This window comes from Mesoplodon densirostris, chromosome 7 (genome assembly GCF_025265405.1).
Source record: "Mesoplodon densirostris isolate mMesDen1 chromosome 7, mMesDen1 primary haplotype, whole genome shotgun sequence".
In the NCBI taxonomy this organism is placed as follows: Eukaryota; Metazoa; Chordata; class Mammalia; order Artiodactyla; family Ziphiidae; genus Mesoplodon; species Mesoplodon densirostris.
The window spans coordinates 115,665,738-115,675,162 of NC_082667.1; positions in this window are offsets into that span (position 1 = coordinate 115,665,738).

Sequence of the window (9,425 nt, forward strand, 5' to 3'; positions counted from 1 at the left end):
TGCAGAGCAACTAGGCCCGTGCGCCACAACTACTGAACCTGCGCTCTAGAGTCCACGTGCCACAACTACTGAAGCCTGTGCGCCTAGAGCCCGTGCTCCACAACAAGAGAAGCCACTGCAATGAGAAGCCTGCTCACCACAACAGAGTAGCCCCCACTCACCGCAACTAGAGAAAACCTGCATGCAGCAATGAAGACCCAATGCAGCCAAAAATAAATAATAAAATAAAATAAATAAATTTATTTTTAAAATAAATAAATAAATAAAGACGTGACACTATAAAACTCCTAGAAGAGAACATAGGCAAAACTTTCTCAGACATAAATCATAACAATATTTTCTTAATCAGTCTCTCAAGGCAAAAGAAATAAAAGCAAAAATAAACAAATGGGACCTAATCAAAAGCTTTTGCACAGGAAAGGAAACTATCAACAAAACAAAAAGACAACCTACAGAATGGGAGAAAATATTTGCAAATGATGTTACCAACAAGGGGTTAATATCCAAAAAGCTAATAAAACAATATCCAGAAAAAACACAACTCAATCAAAAAAATTGGCAGAGGACCTAAACAGACATTTCTCCAAAGACATACAGATTGCCAACAGGAACATGAAAAGATGCTCAACATCGCTAATTATTAGAGAAATGCAAATCAAAACTACAATGAGGTATCACCTCACACTGGTCAGAATAGCCACCACCAAAAAGTCTACAAATAATAAATGCTGAAGAGGATGTGGAGAAAAGGGAACCCTCCTACACTCTTGGTGGGAATGTAAATTGGTGCAGCCATTATGAAAAACCGTATAGCAGTTCCTGAAAAAACTAAAAATAGAGCTACCATATGACTCAGCAACCCCACTCCTTGGTATACAACCAGAAAAAACAAAAATTCTAATTCAAAAACATACATGCACCCCAATGTTCATAGTAGCACTATTTACAACAGCCATGACATGGAAGCAATCTAAACATCCATCGACAGATGAATGGATAAAAAAGATGTGGAACATTACTCAGCCATAAAGAAGAATGAAATAGTGCCATTTGCAGCAGCATGGATAGACCTACAGAATATTATACTTCATGAAGTAAGTCAGACAAATACTATATTATATCACTTATATGTGAAATCTAAATAATTATACTAATGAATCTATGTACAAAACAAAAACAGACTCACAGACATAGAAAACAAAGGTTACCAAAGGGGCTGGGGGAGGGACAAATTATGAGTATGGGATTAACAGATACAAACCACTATACATAAAATGGATAAGCAACATGGATTTACTGTATAACACAGGGAATAATATTCAATATCTTGTAATACCATATAATGGAATATAATCAGAAAAAAATAACTGAATCACTATGCTGTACCCCTGGAACTAATATAATATTGTAAATCAACTATACTTCAATTTTTTAAAAAGTTATGTTTACACCATACTGTAGTCTATTAAGTGTGCAATAGCATTATATCTAAGAAAACACTGTATATACCTCAATTTAAAAATGTATTATTGCTATTAAATGCTAACCATCATCTGAGTCTTCAGTGAGTTGTAATCTTTTTGCAATAGTAACATCAAAGATTACTCATCACGGATCACCATAATAAATATAATAATAATGAAAAAGTTTCAGGACTTCCCTGACAGTCCACGGGTTCGATCCCTAGTTGGGGAACTAAAATCCCACAAGCTGTGTGGTGCAGCCAAATAAATAAATAATGGAAAAGTCTGAAATATTGCAAGAATTACCAAAATGTGACACAGAGACACAAAGTGAGCAAACGCTGTTGGAAAAATGGCACCGTTAAACTTGCTTGACACAGGGTTGCCACAAACTTTCAGTTTGTAAAAAAAAAAAAAAAAAAAAAAAAGAAGAAGAAAAACACCGGCTGCAATTGCAATAAAATGAGATACACCAGTACCTTCACCTCTTACTGTGATCTTGGGCAATTCGTTTCACCTCTCTGGGCCTTAGTTTCTTCACCTGTAAAATGGAGAAAATAAACAGTAGCACTTATAGGGTTGTTGGAAGGATTAAAGGAGATAAGATGTAAAAGTCTTAACATGGTACCTGGTGTATTATAATTACTCAGGAAATGTTACCTATAATCCAAGCACATCAAAAAGGTCACAAACCCCAAATGTAGTTCCCATGCTAGCTGGTACCTAAACTCTACATTGTTAAGGAGTGTGGGCTGAGGAGCCAGACTGCCTTGGTTCAAGACCTGCTCCCCTAATTACCAGCTCCGTAGCTTTGGGTCAGTTCCCAAATCTGAGAGTCCATTTCTTCAACTTTAAAATGGGGATGATGCTGATAAGGTGCTTCCTCTTAAGGACATTGCGAGGATCAAATAAATAAATACATGTAAATTTAAGATGATGCCTGCTACACAATAAATGCTCAGTAAATATTGGAATTCAAGTACAGTCACCACAGCTCCATCCCATTACCAGTGTTCTGTCCATCTGTTCACACCAGGGCAGAGAGGACGTATTTGTTCTGGTCTGCTAATGAGCCCACAGTGATAATGACTCTTCACTTCCATTCAATCAGATGCCCATAGCTGGAGTCTGAACGCAAAGGTGACTCAGACATGCTTCTTGTCCTTCAGGAACGCCCAATCTGGTCCAGTCGATATGGTCCATAATAGCTAATAATTATGTAGCAACTTGCAGTTTACGTAGCACTTTCTCGTTTACAATTCTGTGCTTGTTCACAACTCTGGAAGATAGATGTTATCAATCCATTTTGCAATGGAGGAAACAGGTTCATTTAGTGTAAGTGGCTTACAAAGGTCACACAGCTAGGGAGTGGCCAAGTCAGGATTAGAATGTGAGCCATCTTCATGAGGCACGCTTGCAGCCCGCAGAATGGATTTAGACGGGTGGGAGGGGACCAAGGACCCGGGATTCCTGAGGGAGCCCAGAGGCAGCTCAGACAGCAGGAAGGAGAGAGCAGATGCAAGTCACAAGTTCTTCTTACTTCATCCGCCAGCACTGGAAGGCAAGTGGAATGGCCTCTGGGCAGATGCTGGAGGAACAAGCAGGGAAAGATTTGTCTGCAGGATTCCCCATCTCTGATTATTGGCCTTGCCCTTCTTCTTGTCTACCCCATCCTGGTTTTCTCAAAGGGTATTTAAGCCCCTCTCTCCTAACTGTCAGGGAGGCTGCATTTGTCATTCAGGTCTTTTCAGGTCTGCGTTCTCCTCCCTTGTTTGGCAGCTAATGAGTCCTCATCTAATTAGATTTTTACAGTCACGTATAATTAGGCCCCTTCAGTGCTTCTGAATAGGATACCTTTAACCTATTTTGCCTTGTAATTAGAGGCCTCCATCCAGGTGTACACACATGGGAGCAGGCACAGGTGAGGGTAGCGAGTAAGGGGGCTGGGTCAGAGGCACACATGCGCATATATATATATACATATGCATATACACACGTACACATATACATATATGCACATACATAAATGTACATTAAAGCACACATATTCACACACGGGACTCTCGTTGGGTACATGCATGAGGACTCCTGGGCGTACCACAGACGCATGGCTGCCTTCGTGTGCCTAGCTGGGCCTGTGGTACAAGACAGAGCATTTGCTCTATGTTAGCTGTTCAAATGCACGTGTGGAAGGAAGGGGTGTGTGTGCAGAGAATTCTAGTTGTGAGTGTGTTAAGGGAGGGGAGTAGGGAATAGTATACTGTTGGTGAGCTCCTACCATCTCTTTCCAAGAAAGGAATTTATTTTTAATAGATAATACATAGACATGGACTTAAAAAGTACAAAAGATACATAGTAAAAGGAGAGCTCCCTCCCACCCCTGCCCCCAACCATCCAGTTCTCTTCCCCAAAGGCAGTCTTTGTTACCAGAGGTATTCTATGCCTGCACAGTATATAATTACAACAGTGATAGCTAAGTGGACACGTTGTTCTGAACCTTGTTCTTTTCCTTTAAAAATAGATCTGTTGCCTGTTACTATTGGTCAATGTTCCACATCTATATAGAGAGATTTTTTTCCTTTTTTTTTTTTTTTTTTTTGCGGTATGCGGGCCTCTCACTGCTGTGGCCTCCCCCGTTGCGGAGCACAGGCTCCGGACGCGCAGGCTCCGGAAGCGCAGGCTCAGCGGCCATGGCTCACGGGCCCAGCCGCTCCGCGGCATATGGGATCCTCCCAGACCGGGGCACGAACCCGTATCCCCTGCATCGGCAGGCGGACTCTCAACCACTTGCGCCACCAGGGAGGCCCTTTTCCTATCTTTTTGATGACTATATATAGTGTTTTGTTTTCATAATATTATCACTTAATTAACAATATGCTTGTGTAAGGATACAAATGAACTTATTTACAAAACAGAAATAGACTCACAGACATAGAAAACAAATTTTTGGTTACCAAAGGGGAAGGGGGGAGAGGAATAAATTAGGAGTTTGGGATTAACAGATACACACTACTATATGTAAAATAGATAACTGACAAGGACCTACTGTATAGCACAGGGAACTATACTCAATATCTTGTAATAACCTATGTAATACCAATAATAATGGAAGAAAATGTAAAAAAAGAATATATATATTTATATATATATATATAACTGAATCACTTTACTGTTCACCTGAAACTAACACAAGACAATAACTCAACTACATTTCAATAAAAATAAAATAAAATAACCTAAACTGGGCAAAAAGCATGGCCCATATCTAAAACAAACAAACGAACAAAAAAACCAATATGCCTGTGAAGTAAATGTTTCTTCCCACTTAAAAAAAATAGATTTTTCTCTCATCTTCCTCCTAAGGAATCTTAGTTTGCTCTTTTTTTAAATTAATTTCTATTGGAGTATAGTTGCTTTACAATGTTGTGTTAGTTTCTACTGTACAGCAAAGTGAATCAGCTATACGTTTACATATATATATCCCCTCTCTTTTGGATTTCCTTCCCATTCCAGTCACCACAGAACACTGAATAGAGTTCCCTCAGCTATAGAGTAGGTTCTCATTAGTTATCTGTTTTTATATAAAGTATCAATAGTGTATATGTGTCAATCTCAATCTCCCTAATCCTCCCACTCTTCCCAATCTCAATCTCCTGATTCATCCCACGTCTCTACAAATAACTCAGTTTCATCCCTTTTTATGGCTGAGTAATATTCCATTGTACATATGTACTACATCTTCTTTATCCATTCCTCTGTTGATGGACATTTACGTTGCTTCCATGTCCCAGCTATTGTAAATAGTGCTGCAATGAACATTGGGGAGCATGTGTCTTTTTTTTTTTTAATTTATTTTTGGCTGCATTGGTTCTTTGTTGTTGCGTGCAGGTTTTCTCTAGCTGCAGTGAGCGGGGGCCACTCTTCGTTGAGGTGCACGGGCTTCTCATTGCAGTGGCTTGTCTTTGTTGTAGAGCACGGGCTCTAAGCGCACAGGCTTCAGTAGTTGTGGCACGCGGGTTCAGTAGTTGTGGCTTGAGAGCACAGGCTCAGTAGTTGTGGTGCAAGGGCTTAGTTGCTCCACAGCATGTGGGATCTTCTGGGACCAGGGCTCGAACCCATGTGCCCTGCATTGGCAGACAGATTCTTAGCCACTGCCCCACCAGGGAAGTCCAGCATGTGTCTTTCTGAATTAAGGTTTTCTCCAGGTATATGCCCAGAAGTGGGATTGCTGGGTCATATGGTAATTCTAATTTTAGTTTTTTAAGGAACTTCCATACTGTTCTCCACAGTGGCTGCATCAATTTACATTCCCACCAACAGTGCATGAGGGTCCCCTTTTCTCCACACCCTCTCCACCATTTACTGTTTGTAGATTTTTTGATGATGGCCATTCTGACTGGTATGAGGTGATACCACATTGTAGTATTGATTTGCATTTCTCTAATAATTAGTGAGTTGAGCATCTTTTCATGTGTTTGTTGGCCATCTGTATGTCTTCTTTGGAGAAGTTTAATATCAAAACAACAAACAACCCGGACTTCCCTGGTGGTGCAGCGGAAGAATCCGCCTGCCAATGCAGGAGACATGGGTTCGAGCCCTGGTCTGGGAAGATCCCACATGCAGCGGAGCAACTGAGCCCATGCGCCACAACTACCGAGCCTGCGTTCTAGAGCCCGCGAGCCACAACTACTGAGCCCGTGTGCCACAACTACTGAAGCCCACGTGCCTAGAGCCCGTGCTCCGCAACGAGAAGTCACCGCAATGAGAAGCCCGCGCACCACAACAAAGAGTAGCCCCAGCTCAGTGCAACTAGAGAAAGCCCTCGCGTAGCAACAAAGACCCAACGCAGCCAAAAATAAAATAAATAAAATAAATTGGTTTTGTTAAAAAAAACAAACAACCCAATCAAAAAATTGGCTTAGTTTACTCTTAAGCTCGCTCATCAGAGCGGCTCGGGCAACTCTAGATCCTGAGAATCCAAGGCAGGAATTCCAAGGAGGGGCTGCAGAAGGGCAGGGAATTGGGCAAAAGACCCAGAGGATCTGTCTTTAGGGAGAGTGAGGCTGCCTGCTGGTCTGAACTCCGGGACGCCAGAGAATAAAGGGGCGGAGATGGCCCGCGTGGTGGCCATGCTTTGGGTGGCCAGGCAGTCCCTAGACATTTGCTGCGCACTTATCCATTTGCTGTGTAACAAACTACCCCCAAACTCAGTAGCTTACAGCAATGATAATAATTTCTTAGTTCATGATTTCTGTGAGTCCGGAATTCGGGAGCCGCTGGTTGGGTGCTTCTGCTCGGGATCTCCTGTGAGGCCGCAGTCAGGATGTTGGCTGGGGCTGCACCTGAAGGCTCGTCCCCAGGTGGCAAGTTGACGCTGACGCTGATTGATGATTGTTACCTGGAGGCCTTAGCTCCGCCCCACGAGGGTCTCTCCACAGTGCTGGCTGAGCGTCTGTATTAGGTTTTTATTGCTGCATAGCAAATTACCACACTTAGTGGACTAAAACAGCACCCACTTATTATCTCACGGTTCTGTAGTCAAAAATCCAGGCAAGCTCGGCTGGGTTCTCTGCTTAAGGCCTTACAAGGCTGAAATCAAGGTGTCTGCTGCTCTGGGCTCCTATCTGGAGGCTCTGGGGAAGAATCTGCTTCCGATCTCATTCAGGTTGTTGGCAGAATTGTTCCTTGCAGGTATATAGGACTGAGCTCCCCATTTTCTTGCTGGCTCTCAGCTGATGGCTGCTCCCAGCTTCCAGAGGCCAATTCCAGGCCCAGTTAAGTTGGTGACCATGCATCAAGTCCTTCTCATGCTCTGAATCTCTCTGACACCCTCTTCTGCCACCAGCTGAAGAAAACTCTCTGCTTTTAAAGGACTCAAGATTAAATTGAACCCACTCAGATAATCTTTCTGTCATAAGGTCAGCTGATTAGTAATCTTAGTTACATCTGCAAAATCCCTCTTGCCCTGCAATGTTAAGATAATGAAGGGAAACCCTAGAGGGCAAAGTTATGGGGCCAGCGGAGCACTGGAGCTGCTCTCTGTCTTCCCACACATTTGATATTGACTGTCTTTCTTATTTTCATTATTCTCGTTCCTGCTTAATACCAGCCACTCAGCGAACATTTATTGAGTCCCCACTACTACATGCTGAGTGTAGTGCCTAAAATCATGTCTAGCACAGAGTAGGGACTCAGTAAACACTTGTTAACTGATTTTCTAGATGGTGAAGATACAAAACACAATTAGACAGGGATTCTGCCCTCAAGGAGCTTAAAAATATATATGTAGGGAAAGACTGGTGACCAGCACATAAATAAACACAACACAGTAAAAAAGCAGTAAGAGCCATGAAGAGGGTATGTCAGAAAGCTAGAAGAATTCAGAGGAGAGAGAAAATGTTTTCCAATTTACAGAGGACAAACCAGGGAAAACTTCCAGGAGTAGGTGGTATTTGACTGGGTTTTGTAAGAAGGAATTAGGGTTTAGACACGCAGAGGTGATGGAAAAGGATGGCTGTGGCTACCAAGCAGATAGAAGAGGATGAATAAATTATAGAGTAGTCACAGAGCCTGAGACCTAAAAGAAACCTTAATGAAAGATTTTCTAGTTCACAGACTGCAAACTGGTGGCTTTCTGGACACAATGTCCAAATGTAATTTTGTTTGGACTACTCAATGTTCTTTAAAAGTTTAAATATGAATGCATTTTAATAGGGCATGCACTTTCCAATTCAGCTTTACTTAGATTTATGTTATCCCTACCCCCACCCCCCGGCTCCTGAGGGGTTTGTGTTTAAGACCACGGAGTTCAGTAATCCCTCAATTTTACACATAAGAAAACTGAAATACAGGACAGCCCAGTGACCCCTTGAGGAGGTACTGATAGTGGCGGAGTTCCTGCATGAATTCCAGCCTCTTGATGTTCTGGCTACGATTTTTTTGCAGAGAGGCTGACAGACCAAGGCCCTCAGTCACACTTACTGGGAAGGCCCCCGGCAGGTAAACCCATTACAGCTGTTAACTAGCGATAAAAGTTTGTTTTTCCTTGGAGGAAGTTTTAATGAAAGGAAAAGGGAAGGAACTCACGGTTTCTAGGCAGAGACAGGACAGAGACTAAATTGTGGTTCTTGTGTTGTTTTGCCAAGAGCTGAGCTGAAGACCTAAACGGAAAGAAATTTTTTAACTAAATTAAAAATACAATGAGAGTGTCCCTCCCCCTTCTCAGGAATGCAATCACTTCCTACAGCCAAACTCACCACTCCAGAAGCTGACTCTTAAAATGGGACTGCAGTGGACTCTGAGGCGCCACCTGGTGGCCTCCTGCAACTCAAGAGAAAGGAAAGCGGGGTTGAATTAAGAGGTTGATCCAGGTAGGACTGATACTGGGTATGGAGAACTCCCCATGGATGAAGGTGGTGTGACAGGTATCAAAAGGTTTTACTTGGGCTGAGGCCAAAGCACTGGGGAGTTCAGTGAAGGTGGGCTGGATTGAAATTCAGGACTTATAAAGCACTTCTCAGAGCATTAAAGAAACAGGAAATAGGGAATTCCCTGGCAGTCCAGTGGTTAGGGCTCTGCACTCTCACTGCCGAGGACCCGGGTTTGATCCCTGGCCGGGGAACTAAGACCCCACAAGTCGCGTGGCACGGTCAAAACATAAATTTAAAAAAAAGGCGATACAGGAGCAGAGAAGGGCATTGGTGAACGGAGTAGTGCAGGAAGTGATGAGGGTTCGACTCTCCCTACAGAATAACCTGCAGGGATCTCCCTAGGAGTACCTAGCCTCAGAATATTTCTCCAGGCCTTTGGGTTATGAGAGAGAAACAGTCCATATACACTGTGTTTTTCAAAATATTTTTACAAATACTATTCATTTTTAAAACCATGTATTGACTTTATTACAAGTTAATAACATAACCACAATAAAGGGTGTGAAGAAAAAAAGAAGTAACCTAAGTAACT